The sequence below is a fragment of the Protomyctophum parallelum genome (genome assembly GCF_964188405.1).
Source record: "Protomyctophum parallelum genome assembly, chromosome: 18".
Classification (NCBI taxonomy): domain Eukaryota; kingdom Metazoa; phylum Chordata; class Actinopteri; order Myctophiformes; family Myctophidae; genus Protomyctophum; species Protomyctophum parallelum.
The window spans coordinates 26,755,703-26,770,110 of NC_139716.1; positions in this window are offsets into that span (position 1 = coordinate 26,755,703).

Consider the following 14,408-nt stretch of genomic DNA (forward strand, 5'->3'; position numbering starts at 1 on the left):
TTTTGGGACAATGTTATTGTAAGCTTAGAGAAGATAGGTGTGCAAGTTTTGTGTAGTAATATAGTCAGTGCACTATTAGGCCTGAAATAATTTGTATTAAACACTAAGTTGTTAGGGAAACCCCAGTTGAGTGAGAGAAGAAGTGTTCAGTTGAGAGAAGGCTTTAGATTTTGGCTGGACGGGCGCTTCTTTTCATTCCACAACATGGACGCATGTTTTGTGGAGGGGAGAGAAGTACATATTCAGTTCAAATGCATAATATAGGGTATGGAATGTTATTCAGGATAGAAAAAGCGACAGTTTGTAAGGTCCGTCAAGCTATAAAGGACCAGAGAAAAAATATGGTCAAGAGAGTCTGAGGTATGGACTAGTCACTAGTGTGAGTGAAGTAGTCATTAGAAATTTAAGGGGGCTTAAATTTAGCCTGGGTTTAGCCTGGCGATCGATTTGCCAGCAGGACAGAATTAATATTCTGTGGTAAAACTACGTTGTGTTTCACAAGCGTGGTTAAGAGTGGACGAGTTAACCCTATTCCACAGAAACACACAGGAATGCAGTCATGCTGAACCTGGACCTGCGGTCTGCTGAATAACTATCATCATGTTTTTATGTCCCCAACCGCCGTTCTTTATGAAATGTGCCTGCTTAATTGTCTTGCAAAGAGGGCAAATACTAATTTTATTTGCATGTGGAAGTATGACGCAAATGCTCTGAATGGATTAACATTAACCCAGCCATAACCATTGAGTGTCTGTGCTTCTGGTTTGAAAGAGGCCCTGAGCGTTATCTTGTTGTGAGAACACAGGCCCGGAGTGTTATCTCTTGTTGTGAGAACACAGAGGTCTGTAGAAATTGTTTACACAGATCAGGTGGGCAGCATGAGGCAGAGGTGCAGAACGCACCAGTGTCAGGGGTCATTCGTGTAGTAAGTATTAGACACGTTACATGCTCAAAAATACACATTTGGAAATTTGAATTGTATTATTATTCCCCTTGGATGGGTGATTGATTGATTGGCGGAATATTGATGAAGTAAAACCAATATGTTATGATGAGGATGGGACATGAAGCTCCCACGCACCCACACACAGTATGCGTGTGTATCTTTGTTTTGGGGGGGGAACCCAGTGCTGTTCAGTTTTTCCACAGGACACAGACAGCAGACTGCAAAATGCAGAAGGGTTTCCAGACCCAGTCCTGGTCTACACCAGGTCTAGAGGGCCTAAGCGTTCAGCCGGGGAAGGGAGATGGCCTCGGGCGGCCTACAGCAGGGCCATTGCAAGGGTCTGCATCTGACAGGCCACCACGTCGGACCGCAGGCCAGGAGGGTCTGCGTCGGCCCAGCGTGGGGGCTAGGAGACCACAGTGACACAGATGCAAGTGTGCCACTTGAACAACGTCCCATGGTCAGATTATCCAGGTCCTGAACTCATGATGGAAATAGGATCATAGTCACATTGTGACGAAGAACTATCTTGCTCAGACTGAGATGAGACAAGCATCCTGGATCAAGAATGTGCGCGAGATTTGTTCGCGCGCGACTTTTTTATGGATTAATCATCATCAACGATGCACGGCCAGGTCTATATGAGACAGGCTAGTGCGGCCAGGTCTATGCAGGGGCACCTGCGCACTATCTGATATGGATTCAGTACGGGATGGATTCGGTACGGGACAATTGCGCGCGGTTGCCGGTATGGAGAACTGTTGCCTGGGCTCTGTGCCATGAACACTATCGGTTCCAGTGACATGGATTAGGGTCGTGAGGTGGACTGTTGGAGTATGTTCTTGGGCTGTTGGAGTATGTTCTTGGGCTGGTTGGTATGTTCTTGGACTGTTGGAGTAATGTCAGGTTCTTGGACGGTTGGAACATTTTCGGTTCTTGGACGGTTGGAACATTTTCTTTTTATTGGATTAATGACTGGTGGTTTCTTGTGTCTCAATGTAAAATATGTGTTTAATGACTGGTTTCTTGTGTCTCAATGTAAAATATGTGTTTCTTTGCTGTTATTACACACTGTCCCTCCATGACACCCACACATTCTGTTGGGGAATAATTGAGATATAAGAGACCCCCTGGTGTGAGCAATGGGTATTAGCCTGTATCATGATGGGCCCTATACACTGTAATACCCAATGTATATCTAATGTATATCTAATGTGCCATGATGTATTAATACCCAATGTATATCTAATATACATCTGATGTCTACCCAATATACATCTGATGTTCTATACTGTATAGCTAATGTCCATGGACTTCTATGCAGGTATTACTGTACTGTGGTACTGTCAGGCCTTAGGCCTTTATGCACAAGGCCTCTCTTCAGCTGACCTCTCTCTTCATCTGACCTCTCTCCCAGGGAGAGATCTAGCCGATCTGCCGTCGTGGCTGAGAACACATCTGTTAACCAGATGATTGTTGTGCAGGAAAAGGAATGTGTTATTGAGGGACACGGCGGGGTGAGGTAGCGATCGGAAAGTTCATCACCCGGGGAAATTGGCTAAAGAACGGCCGTAGTTTAAGCCGGCCAAGGGAAGCTTCTACGTATGGTGGTCTTCAGGGCCGGTTGATTAACGGTTGTTATTGAACGGTATGACGACTGTTATTGTACAGAGTGTAACCGTGGTCAAATCAGAACGGGGTGGGCGACTCTTCCCGTGCGGTCATCCGGAGATGTTTGGCCCGGTACAGGCCTAATAAGGTAATAAGGAATCAAACTGAGAGAGAGAGGAGGGTCTTGATTTGTGCATAAATACGGTCGGGTTTACCATGGTTAGTCAGTGCTACCTGGCTGGCGGTGGTAACTCACGGCGCGCCGAGATCTTGCTATCTATGCATGGGACCTTTGACTTTTGTGAGATGACATCTCTCGTCAGACAAACTACTTCTATGGATTAATAAACCTTTCTTGATTGCACCGTCGACTCCTGTCTGTCCATTTCGTCTACAATTGGATCTCATCCACAAATGGCATCGCGAACAGGATAGATCATCCGTCAAAACCAGCCGTCAAATCCAGCCGTGTGTAAGGTCAGTCACAATTTTTTTTTAGCTAATTGATAATTAATTAACAAAATTAATTAATTAATTAATAACTAATTAAAAAGTAATTAAAAATTTGGCAGACAGCCAAATTGGTTGACGACTTTTGGCAACTTGCCAAAAAATTAATTAAAAAGTTGGCGGACAGCCAAATTGGTCAACAAAATTGGCAAATTGCCAAAAATTAATTAAAAATTGGCAAAAAGCCAAAAATTAATTAAAAATTGGCAAAAAGCCAAAATTCATTAAAAATTGGCAAAATGCCAAAACGATGTATGGAGTCAAAAGAAGCGGCGCGCACGGACGGACACAGTAATGTTGGTGCCGACTGGGGGCGTCGCTTCGGTGACAAGATACGACTATTTTAACAAAGTGAAAACGCTATAAACCCAAAACACGCTGGCTGGCTGATGGATCCCAAAATCTATAGAACCTGAATATAGACAACTCTCCTTCTCTTCTGACCAAGTATGGATAAAAGCCAACCCAACTCCTGTGACCACAAGAAGTAAGGCATGCCAAAATCAGACCAAGGCATGTCGGGAGTAGCAAAGGTTAGCAGGCGCACGGAATCAGACAAAAAACGTGCTGAGGATACGAAAGAATAGAATAGTAGCGGCAGTTTAACAGGCGTCATGCTAATTGGATATGAAGCACGACTGAGGATAGCAGGACCAGGTTGTACAAGAACTAGACGAAGAAGATAACTGTCGTCTATGTTGGAAAGATATGGCTGCAAGAAGCAGGACGTCATACATGAACTATGACTAGCAAAAGACGAATTACGAGTGCATAAAATCTTGACCAACAACGGCCGAGGCAATAGGACATGTCCCTGTATGAGCTCTGGTCACATATGACAACCAAAAAGATATACACAATTTCAAAATTAAACCAGCAGCAAGGGGCAAGTCCACTATTTTAGAGCAACAAGCAGAGATGGCTGCAAGAAGCAGGACGTCATACATGATAGGTATGACACGATGTCACGATATGCCAAAACTAGCACTACGCTGCCTGCTGGGACAGTGGCACGCCGCCCAGTACACTCAAGCAGCGGAGTGCGATGTTTTAAGGGTCATGAGTCCATGAATGGAGGCCTGGCAGGATCAGTTTAGACTGGATTCTCTCTGATCAAGAGCAGTCGGAAACTGGGGGATAAACAAGGGAAAACAGCCGATATTCATACAGGCCACTAGGGAAGGAGAAAGATGGACAGACAAAAATGCATGCAAATTCCTTAACACCGTCAAAACACTAACGACCAAACTAACTACAAAAGAAGACCTAAGGGGTAAGTACCAACACCACACACAAGAGCAAACACGGATATGCCCCAGGCATCTGAAATACTCTCTCTCTCTCTCTCTCTCTCTCTCTCTCGCTGTGTCTGTGGAAAGTTTGTCATGTTGTGCGGCACGCACAAACGCAATGTGATTATATGGATGTATAAACTGTACGCAACATTCCTGCGGCAGATTGCGCCCACTTGAACAAATTGGAGAGTAAAGGTGTAGCAGTGCACGTCCAAATTCAAACTACATGGTTCACAGGCTTGCACAGGCTAGTGCTGTGTAGAGGAGGGTCCGGTTGTGCGTTTGGCCGGCTTGGTGACCCTTGGGCGGCGGATTGACTGCGACACTGGCCGCGGTGTCGTGGGGCGTCCTGTGGGGCTGGGAGTCCTTGCTTGCACCCGTGTGGGGGGCTCAGTCGGGGGACTGTGGGGGTGTGGGGGGCACCTTCTCGGGGGTCTGGTCTCAGAGGGCAAGCTGGACCACATTCCCGGGGGGGAGGTCCTCTGGGCCTCGGCGGTCGCCCGGGGGAGTGTTTCTGGCGCGGTCCGCGGCTTACTTGCGAGCGCTTCGGCCGCACCAAGGCGGTGGGGCTGCTCGTGGGGGAGTCGTGGGGCGGGCCGGGGGCGGGGTCCCCTTGCTCGGGGTGGGGTTGGACTTGCGGCCTGGGGACGGGGCGCTTCATGTCCTGCGGGTGGGTCCCGGTCTCCTGCCTGCTGGCGGGGGTCGCCGGGCCTAACTGTCACTTAGGATTTTCATGGGAAACGACCTTGAAACATTTTGGTCGTGACTACGTGAAAGTCTGTGTGCTTGGGCCGGAGCTAGCAGCCTCAATGTTAAGTTAAAAAGGCAGAACGCTTAATGTGGGACTGCAGCACGGCACAGATGGGTGTGCAAGTCTGTGTAGTAATACAGTCAGTGCACTATTAGGCCTTAAAGGAGTACATTAAACACTAAGTTGTAGGAAAACCCCAGTTGAGGGAGAGAAGCGGTTAGGCAAGAGAGGACTTTAGGATTTTGGCTGGACGGGCGCTTCTTTGCATTCCACACATGGACGCATGTTTTGTGGAGGGGGGAGAAGTGCATATTCAGCTCAAATAAAGAAATAAGCGATTTTCCTTCATATTATCCGTCTTGTGTCTAAACTTGCAGTCCAACTCCAACTTACATTTTATTTTAAAAAGTAATCGTAGCTTGAAGGCTATGCTTCATTTACCTTTCGCATTTAATACTTGCATTTATCCAGCTTTGGTTATAAAAATAAAAATTTTGTCTTATGCTGCTGCTAACAAAATAACTACCTCAATAGTTTCATTTATCCAGCGTTGAATTTTATTTTTTAAATTTATTTTTATTTTTTAATTATTTTCCGAATCTTAATTTTTTTAAGTTCCATTATTCTCAAAATCTAATTTTTTTAATTTTAATGTTCCAAATCTTAAATTTTATTTTTATTTTTTAATTTTTCCCAATCTTAATTTTTAATTTTTAATTTTTCCCAATCTTAATTTTTAATTTTTCCGAATCTTAAGTTTTAATTTTCATTATTTTCCGAATCTTATTTTTTTTAATTTTCATTATTCTCAGAATCTTAATTTTTTTAATGTTAATTTTTTTTTTTTCCGAATCTTAAACTTAATTTCTATTATTTTCCGAATCCCATTTTAAAATGTGTTGTGTATTTTCAAAGCTTAGGGTTAAGTTTATGATTTTACAGAGTCATATTTTATTAATTTAAATTCCGACGTTCAAAGCACACTCTTACTGAAAATAATTTTAAGTCAATCAACAAAAAACACACATGCTGCTAACAATTAAACTACCTCAACAATAAAGGCAACAAACACTCAGGAATAATAAAAATTATCTACCGCTTATCTACCGCTTGTACCAACACAAGTATATATATACCTGTTCCTTTAAGGGAGGCCGGAATAACCAAGTGGTATTTGACTATTAAAAACGCAATAACAGGCCAACAGGGCAGTGGCCTAGGGCATCAAGCAAAACGATTTCCGGTAACACCATCCTATGTCTAACCCATACAGCACAGGGAAGCTGACCCGCCACCAAGGCGCCACCATACAGGTCGCAGTGAGAGACAAAAGCTAACCAAGACCGATTCAGAGACATACCCAACCAGAGAAACAGCAGCCACACTAAAGCTAAGTCCACCACACTAGATGGCAGACACAGGTAGCGAGACGATATCAGACAAAACCTCAAGCCACTCAGGGTGCAACCCACAAAATATAGAGAAAGCACAACAAGTAGTGTTGTGGCTGCCAGTAAAGGTCATACAAGCAGACCGAGTCAGGAGGGTACCCAGCCAGAAACATCAGCCATACAAGTCTAAGTCCACACACAATTAATGGCAGAAGAAACCTTAGGCCAGTCAGGGCACAACCCACAAAATATACAGAGAGCTCAAGACAATATAGTACAGGATATAGAAGAAAATATAGCAGATCAGTTTAGGGTAGTACGCTCAACATCCTATAGTTACACTACAGCAGATTTTGAACGAAAGCAATTTCAACAAACACCAAACAGTCGCGTTACCACTTACACAACAACTTACCACCACAGACATACCCACGAGCACAGAGCCAAAGGCCTTGCACCAGCCTGGCTAACATTAGAACCAGAGCTAGGCCGGTTAGGATCAGAAACAGTGTCACGGTCAGATACAAGGGCACGAAGCAGGGACACTATAGACAATGAACATTTATACCAAAACGAGTACCAATGCATACATACTGAAGCCACAATAACCGAAGAATACAACCGCACCTTCAGGCACGTAAGAGGAAACCACGTACACATTCACAAACACATACATACACACACACACGAAGACTACATACATGCACATCTCCAATTACACCAGGGCCAGGAAAACAACCACATAACCAGAGTAAAGGTAGAAGGGCACCATCACAGTTATATAGAGGATGACAGCCAAGGCCCACGCAACTACAGATTATTTCATAACCACACTCACATCATAAAAATCACAATAGTAGACAAAAGAAGCTACAAAGCATTTCACAACTGCACCCTGGAACACATGAGGCGTAGACACAGTCAATAAACGAATGGTTCCTGGAAATTAGTAGAACCAGGCGTATCTCCCTAAAAAAGGTTTTAAGCAAAGTTCCCACAGGTTTAGCCCGCATCCCGAGACGCCTTTCACCAGCCTGGCGGCCAGGAAATAAAGCAGATGTCTTCCCATCCAGAGTCAAGACAGTGTTTTCACTGCGGCGTAATTGGCCACATCAGACGCTACTGTACACAGGAGAAAATAACATTCAAACAGGCCACACCAAAAAGCAAACGGGTTACAAGAACAAACAAGGATTCCGCCTCCACAGAGTCGAGCAAAACACCCCAAAACGACAACAACCAGGGGAAAAGGGACACAAACAAATTAATTTTTATATTAGCTGATGAAAACTTTGCAAGTACACCACAAGTGGAACTTGGTCAAGAAGTACACACTGAAATCATTCCTGGGGCAACCCTGGCGACCTTAAGTCAAATAATATCCATCACACCCACAGATTATGCAGCGGAAATTGTGATTTTAGCGGCAGGCACCAACAACAACGACACAATTTCAAAAACCATAGGGGACCTAGATGACTTACATGCAGCCGCACAGAAAACATTTCCTAATGCCATACTGTTCATTCCACAGCTCATTGTGGGGAAGTCTGTCGCACCACGACAACAAAACATCATGTGGGCTCTTAACTCTTACATAAAGACACGATACCGGACGTTATTCCCGCTTCCGGAAGAAGCCTTGAGTTATACTCAAGAGCAGTCTGTCCAGTTAACGGCAGAGACCATATGCAGACGGTATAGATACTGGACACAACAGATTTTATACGGGGCTTTCAAATGCATCTCACTGATGTATGAATAAATGATTTTTTCAAGGATCTATGAATGTGTAATAATGAAGGATCAAAAGAGTACCATATTGCCTTCAGACATTGTATCAAGGCTAATAATCATGCTGAATGTGTCCTTATGTTACAGAAGGAGAAAAGATAACCTATACCACACCACCTCTGCATACCAAAAGACAAAGCCTGAGGATCTGGCCAAAATAGATAAGTATACATGAACACATAGGTAGATGGCCCAGCAAAAGATCCAGGCTAGTGCCCAGAGAGCCACATCCCATATAGATAAACCACACAGAGCTGGAACCCCATAGATGAATGGCCTCAAATTTTGAGCCAGAAGCGGAGCCATTTAGAGGATTCACCACCTATAACAACCCCAATCTCAAATTTGACTGGTGGAACCATATTCCCCAAGAGGAGGCCATAGAGGCATTCCTCGCAAACACAGTACTTTACTTAGGGGGACCCAGTAACACAGTGTCGATTCAGGAATTTCTAAAGGCTGCGTTGAATTCTGCATTTCCACGACTAATAAACCCAGGAGGGATAGATCTAGAAGATCCGGGAGACTGGGCGGAAACACTAAGTAGTCCAACAGCAATACTACTTAGAGTGACCCAGGGACAAATCTGTATAAACGTGAACGTAGAGCCACAGTGGTATCCGGCCAGGATTAGAAAACTCGAGGCCACAAGTTACCAACCAAACGATTACTTATACTGGGAAACATTTAGGAACCTCGTGGTATATAGTCACGTCCTGGACCCAGGCCCAGGGGAGCAGACAGGATAAAGGAAAAGACACCAACCCTAGAGGTCAAAACAACAATCATACTAATATGGTATGGACAGTCATCATGTGTCCATAGCAGGAGAGGTGTCGTACAGAGCCTTTAAAACATATAATAACACAGAACTAGAATTTGCTTGGTGGGAACAACACGCCACCAAGGAAGCAGTAGACGCGTTCATCCCAAGAACTGCAGTAAACATAATACATCCGGGAAACGACGCACCCACTCTACTACACCCGAGTAACGACGCAACCACTCTAAACTTTGCAAAGACCATACTGGCCCGGGAATACCCACAATTGTCAGGTTCAAGAAATAGATACCCAGAAGGAGATTTAGAGGACCGGCATGCCTTCCGCATAATACTTACACGACTAGCACTCAGCGTAATAATACGAGTCGAACCCCAGTGGTTCCCTGCCAGAATAAGAAAACCAGGAGCCACTACATACAAGCCCTGTGACTACCGGCACGGAGTCACGTTCGATACAATTAAAATAAATATTAACGTGCAACCCCAGAATGTAAGGCCAGAACCAAGAAGACCGGCAGGTTGAGGAAACCTCAAAAACTCACTCTATACATACTCATAGTTAAGGCTTAAAGGAAAGATCCAGAGACATAGCATAACAGCGATAGTCCCAGAGGAGTAGCACACTACGCAGGTATGACATCCAATTCCCACCAAAATAATGAACGCCCTGGACGCTTTGAATTATTTGCAACAGATGAAAACCCAGAAAAACAATTTGACTGGTGGTCTGCATCCCAGGAAAGAACAATAAAGCTATTGCTCAAACACGTTACGGTCAACAAGTGGACAGATGACCCAGTAGACTGGGTACCAACGCGAAAATTTGTCAAACTAGCGCTGAATCGGGCGTATCCAGCATTGCAAACATCATACGACAGCTATTTAGAAGGGGACCTGGTCAACAAAAGAACAGCTCAGATAAGACTTTACATGGGTCACAGGAGACGACCCAACCTTCACTTCATAGTCGACATACAACCCCAGTGGAACCCCATAAGAATTAGGAAAAGGGGAGCAATTACAAGCTTACCCAACGATTATCGATACGGAGCCACGTTTAACAAAACAATAATGAACATACGAAGTGCACCCCTTGGCCCATACATCCCCAATTAATTAAGGCACAACACGAGCTATGAAATTCACAGGAGTCAGTAAGGGCAGAACCATATGGCTCAGGAATATGACTGAATTGGAACACACAGGCCGTTTGGCCATAAGATGGGAGTCAGTGGTATATTGGACTGAGATTTCAATTGCGACAAGTATAGCTTTTGTCCTAACAGGAGATGAGGTTGGGACGACACATGATAGCAGAGAGCCACAGGTGCTCAATCCAAATGGCAACACAATTAAAGATAACAAACCACAATTAAAGATTATATAGGGCGGATGGTTAGAATAGTGAAATAACATTTTTCCTCGTTTTGTCCTAGAAGCTCCAGCAAAGTGCCTGTAAACGTAGGCGGTAACCAATTATGGCTGTTCCAGACCACAATCAGTGGGAAATATGGTTACGCTCAAAAATCTTAGGCGGCTGCACTCAAAACTGCATTACAAAAGAACAGACTTAAAAACAGTGAATAAGAGGTTAAGGAAAAGCACCCACAAATTACAAAGCACCCACAAATTACAAAGCACCCACAAATTACACCAGCAACCACAGATTACACACGGATGCACGCACGCATGCACACACATAGGGGTACAGATGCGTATCTTTGGGGTAGTGGGGGCACACAAATCTTAAAGATGGGTTGTAAAATTGCCTATATACAAAGTAAGAAAGAAACACAGCAAATTAATTTCTAAACCAACCACCACCCAGCCCCACTTTATCGCCACCCAGCCCCACTCAAGAAGGCAGAGTCGGAGGAACACGGATTCTATTGTCCTTTGCAACAAGGACTATTGTTCTTTACAACAAGGACTATTCTCCATTTTCCAGCCTATCGGCGGCGAGACAGCCACACACCTGGGAGTATTTTTGTACCTTGTTCACATGGCAGGTACATGTTTTAAGTGTTTTCACGATGTATTGGACCTTGACTTTTCTTATAGTCAATGTCCATAGGGGGGACAGTTGGCAAAGCACCTGCGTGAAAGGAAGGAGAGCTTGTGGTCTTTGTTCAGGGGGATCGCTTTTGTGCAGCGAAAGCATGAGCAACACCAACGCAAAGGGTGAAACCGCGGTGGACCACCAGGAGGGGTGGCCGCGTCACCAACAAAGACTAAGAGGAATACAACTTTTTCTAAAGTTTGCGCAGGGCAGACATGTCCCAAGAACCAATAACATTGTCCATTTTTGTGCACCGAATGTTACAGAGGCAGGCGACCAGCAGGATGCCTACGGTCACTAACCGTGGCCACAGGAGTGCACCGGCAAGGAAGTGGGCTGAGCAACGAGGGGGGTGAGCAGTGTACCGCAAACTAAACACTGGCTGTTGGCAGTAAAGGCAGATCATATAGGGTACATACGCACAGACAGGTGCCCTTGGATTATTTTTTCATTTCTATTATTTTTGTTTTCATTTTTTGGTTCATTTCCTTTTGAACACTGTTTTCAGGCAATCGACTGAGAGGCGACAATGTGTCTCAAAGTGCTCACACGTCAGTTAGAGCGCTAAATACCAATAGCAACTGAACCATCCTAATGATATATATATTTGTGGGTTCCCACAGCTGGGCAAGATTACGCGGAGAATAACGGGCCACAACACGTATACAGGAACATGTACACAAACTGATACACAAACTGATCAACCATACAGCAATAGCATCAAAACCTACCGCAAGTAAACTAATTGAAGGAAGGATAAAATAAAATAAAAAGCCAGTTGTGTGCAACGCCCTAAAAGAGGTACCACCATTATTCAGGAACAGATTCATATATTCAGGAACAGATTCATAGATTCTTTAAGTCAATGGCAAAATTATAAAGGGGGGTTGGGGGTGTAGGGAAGATTACATCCAAATAGTCAAATACAAAGATTCAAAGCTATTAGTATGGCACAAGAAGAGAAGTAATTGAGTAATGGGACAATAAGAGAAAGGAGGTTACTTATAAGACTATAAAACAATAAGGACATGACATCAGTCATAAAATCAAATGAATTATGGATAAATATGGAAAATAGGGAAGAACAAGGTCTCAGTCCAAGATATCAGGGATCGACATCATAAATGGAAATTGGAGCTTATGTTAGCTGCCGCTAGACATGAACATATTGCACAACTGCTGCTAAACATGGACACACACACATATAGGAAGACTTAACCCAGGAGGACACATACACATATAGGAAGACTTAACCCAGTCAGACCTACAAGTTCATAGCGCGCCACTCGGGGAATAAGGGAAACTGAACAGTGAATGGGATGGGGTTGGTAAAATGCAATATTTTGTTTGGAAAAGAAGCGACTAACAGTTCACAGGTAATGAGACGGAGGTCGGTGGAAACGACTCCAGAATGGTAAACCAAGAAGCAAGAAAGCCAAGGTAAGACGTTTTTGTTAAAAAGCGCACATTTGTACACTCGCCTGTTGTGAGGAGGACCCATAGCTGAAACCATCTTATCGATATTGGACGCTTGGCCAAATTGGCTTCCCGGGCAGACTCGGTTGCAAACGAGTTGTTTAGGAAACCAGAGGTTAGGTTATAGTACTTTAGTCAATGACCGTGGCAGCGACCACCCAAACAAGGAAATTATGCTATAGGCTACTAAGAATGAGACCACTATTAGTAATAAGGTTCCCTAGTCACCGGTTGTGCCTCACGTGTAAAAAGGCCCCGCACCAAAAACAAGGAATTCAAGGGGTAAGAAGGCAGAAATTGTTATTTTTTTTCTGTCAGTTGCAGATCAGAGGTCAACAGACCAGAGGGGAATGGAGGCCTCAGGGGAGGATGCCCCAGAGCAGTCTGGATAACCGCTGGGGATGTACTCAGCTGCACGGGAGGAGGCCAAAAAGAACCACTCAGTCCACGCCACCAGTTCAGAAGGGAAACCTTCTGAAAGGGGGGAGGAAGGCGTGACCTGGACAGAGGAGCCACAACATTGGAGCGCACGTTGTGGACTGACACTGGGTGGGAGGAACCGGTCACCTGGAGTGAGGCCTGCGGACAGGGAAGATAGGTGGAAGGGGAGAGTTGTTGCTGCATTCCAATGATCCAGTCCGCCGCCGGCTCCCTGGTGAACAGGCAGGTGGGAGGCATAATGGCCCTGCAGGCAGTCCAGGTCCATCTGACCAGGGGAAACGGATACCCGACAGGACTGGACTTCCCGGGGAAAACAGAACTAGACCCACCCTGCCCCACCTGCCCGGGCTGGCAACCAGAAGAGGATGCTGGGCCCAGCGAGGGGGAAACTGCCCATGCGGAAGAGTAACGGACTATACGAGCGCTAACGCATGAACGGACACCGATCGAGAATAACGGACATTGCGAGAATAACGGACATTGCGAGACAGGCTTGGGCTCCTGGAGCCGAGCATCGGTACTGTGGGTGAGGGAGGGTAAGCCTGAAAAAAGGGTCATCCAGGAAAAGGCTTGGGGTGGAGAGGGCCTCAGAGGAAGGAAGTATGAATACTGTATAACCGTATGTGCATGATGGCCCAAGCATAATCTTCACAAGTATAATCTTCAGAATTTCTGTGTGAGAGGTGATGCATCAGTATATGCATTCTGGCCAAGGAAGGGATACAGGGGGGAGGAGAAAGGAGTCCTGTATCTCTACTGGCCGGGGGTCCTTCCAACTGGACCGTTGGCAGAACCTACTAACCAAGTAAGAGACGACCGAACGGCTGCCGTAACGCTAAACCGTACCAGGTGCAAGAACCCCTGGGGGAATTATTCCCTAGTGAGCTATCAATAACATGTTATACATTACGCGAACGCGCGCTTATCACGTGATTATGTATAAAGGGGGGATTGTTGGGGAATAATTGAGATATAAGAGACCCCCTGGTGTGAGCAATGGGTATTAGCCTGTATCATGATGGGCCCTATACACTGTAATACCCAATGTATATCTAATGTATATCTAATGTGCCATGATGTATTAATACCCAATGTATATCTAATATACATCTGATGTCTACCCAATATACATCTGATGTTCTATACTGTATAGCTAATGTCCATGGACTTCTATGCAGGTATTACTGTACTGTGGTACTGTCAGGCCTTAGGCCTTTATGCACAAGGCCTCTCTTCAGCTGACCTCTCTCTTCATCTGACCTCTCTCCCAGGGAGAGATCTAGCCGATCTGCCGTCGTGGCTGAGAACACATCTGTTAACCAGATGATTGTTGTGCAGGAAAAGGAATGT